This window comes from Limulus polyphemus, unplaced genomic scaffold (assembly GCF_000517525.1).
Source record: "Limulus polyphemus unplaced genomic scaffold, Limulus_polyphemus-2.1.2 Scaffold3125, whole genome shotgun sequence".
NCBI lineage: Eukaryota > Metazoa > Arthropoda > Merostomata > Xiphosura > Limulidae > Limulus > Limulus polyphemus.
The window spans coordinates 39,955-42,705 of NW_013668735.1; the positions used below are offsets into that span (position 1 = coordinate 39,955).

Genomic DNA, 2,751 nt, shown 5'->3' on the forward strand with positions numbered 1-2,751 from the left:
CTTATTGATGATGCTTTTCCACTTTACAATCAGGTTGTTAATGCCCTGATTAAAAAAATTACTTGGCTCTGAAGCAAAAAACATGTAGATGTCCTCTTTAACACCTTCCATATTTGCATACGTTTTCCCATTAAGGTGGTGTTGCAGCAAACAAAAAAGATGGTAATCTGATAGTGCCATATCTGGAAAATATGGTGGGTTGGGGGAACTTCCCAACCCAACTCCATAATCTTGTGTTGCATCAAACATGCTACATGTGGACATGCATTGTCGTGGAGAAGAACACCTTTCTGATTGATGAGTGAAGGGCATTTCTGATGAAGATCTTGATTTAAACATTCGAATTGCTGACTATAGAACTCTGCATTGACAGTTCACTGTGGATTGAGGAGTTCGAAATTAATTACTCCTTTGTTGTTCCCCCAAATGCAAAGCATCACTTTCTGCGGATAGAGTCCAGGTTTTGGGGTCAGAAGTGGTTTTTGTCTAGGACTGAGCCACTGTTTTTGCCATTTAATATTCGCATAGAGAATCCATTTTTCATCATCGGTGACTATTCTGTCCATAAATGCATTACGCGCCAGAATAGACGAAGCAATTTTCACATGCTGGAAACAATGATCATCGGAGAGATCGTGAGGCACCCAAACACCTTCTTTATGGAATTTTCCCATGTTCCTTAGATGTTTACATGTTGTTTCATGAGAGACATGCAACTTCATGGCCATTTCACAAGTGTGTTGCCTTGGGTTAGACTCAACAAGCATCTTCAGAGCATTAATCTCAATTCCAACATGTCGGCCCCTGCCATCACAGTTTTTAAGACTAAAGTCTTCTGAACAAAATTTGCTGAACCATCGTTGACACTTACAAACATTCAAAATATTTCCACAAACTTCTTTGTGGCTACAGAGGTGTTGCTCCCTTATTGTATTCAAACTGCATTACATGCCAAATGTGTGTCTCATCATGTGCCATTTAGACGGATCGTTTAACTATTATACGTGATGTACGTTTTTTGGGGGGTGGTTAATGAAAGTGTTCCAAAACATGACATTAATTTTTTTTAATGATGTAATATAAAGTAAAAAGTAGTTCTTTAAGGTTTCACAAATTGCAGCCTTTATTTCTCTTCTTTTTTGACATTTGTATATTTCTTTGTATTTTTGAGCAATTCTTATATATTTTTATAAGTTGGAAAGTCATGATTTTTTTTTTTTAATAATAAGAAATTTGTAAATCCAAAGAATGCTTGCATAAAACAAATAAATAAATAAATGTATCTCATGCACTTCGTCAATAACATTAATCTCAGGCTTCAGTTTGTGAATAAACAAGCTCTCTTTTAGTTGAAGGCTGTGTTCATCATTCGCCCTTGCTTCAATATTTAGCCAATTAAAATGGACAACAATGTCACTTTCTCATAGGGCATGTTCAAGTACACTTGTCTTAATATTGACCTTAGGTTAGCATTTATTTTCACTTATGTTGACAATTTTCTTTTATAAAACTGATATAGCCTTGCTGACAGCAAGGACAAGAAAATTTATAAACAGCAAATGATGTCTGTGAAGCAGGAATTTGGTCCTTAAATCTGAAAGAAAGTATAGGAAACAATTAGGTTAAATACACATCTCAATTGAATAGAGTTGTTTAAACATTTGTTTAATAACAAGTAAAAGCTTGGAATGGTCTATTCTTTCATTGGGGTGTGTGTCTATGAGCCAGACTAGTTTTGGAGAACTCCACTCATCATCAGTGACCCTGGACACTACCACCAATGAATTATCAGACCAAACCAAGCCTTTATAGTAGTGAGGTATCAAAAATCGAAATGGTATATTTAAGTGTTTTACACTCACAAAAAAGAAGCCTATAATTCTATAGGAATTTGAAGAATTGTAGCATTTCACCACAATTTAATTCTTCGTATTGTTAGCTGACACTGGGCAGCTGGTACATAATTGAATAGAATTGTTTAAACCTTTGTTTAACAACAAGTAAAAGCTTGGAATGGTCTGTGAGCCAGACTAGTCTCGGAGAAGTGATGAGGAGTGGAACTGAAGAATGTATCTGTTAGTTGTTATTTTCATTAAAGTCAGTGTGAGGGTCTCATTTATCAGGTAAATTTTGTCTGTCAAGTTACACCCACCAAATAAGATGATAAATCTTGCCTTATTAAAATCATTGTAATACCTCACATAGCAAAGTACATTAAGAAATGTTCATAGATGCACCTAGCATACTTCATTTTAAAAAATATTTATTGTATAGTGAAAACATCACTTAAACAAGTGAAATAATCTAATTATAGTCTATAAAATCTATGTGATAGGCCAGTAAAAATCAATTGACCATAATTTGTTAACCCGATGACTACCAGCTACTAACTTTCTTAGTAGGCAATGCAAGTGTGAGGGCAAAATCATTTGTGAATTGAAAAAATGATAGAGAACTTATTATTTAATGGATTTCTGATTTTATTTATATAAATAGTAGCATAACATTCAATTATTTGTACAAAATTGTATTATTTAATGAAGTTTAAAGAGGAATTTAATAAAAAAATTCCTAAAATACGTTTTAGACTGTAAATAAGCACCCTCTAAGAAGAAATGTTTTTTTCAAAAATTTTTTTAAGATATTTCCTTTCACCTCAGCACTGGTCCTGCCATCTATGATTGGTATCTAAACCTTTTTCTAGTCTGTTTTCTTTATAAAACTGCGTCTGGGCTAGTTAAACCTCAGTTG

The 2,751-nt window shown here is 33.9% G+C and overlaps 1 protein-coding gene across 4 annotated transcripts in view; it reads left to right on the forward strand.

The window, feature by feature from the left end:
- The window catches only part of LOC106468708, a 111,815-nt gene that overhangs the window by 39,408 nt on the left and 69,656 nt on the right, over window positions 1-2,751 (forward strand). The gene's annotated exons all lie outside the window — the stretch shown is intronic.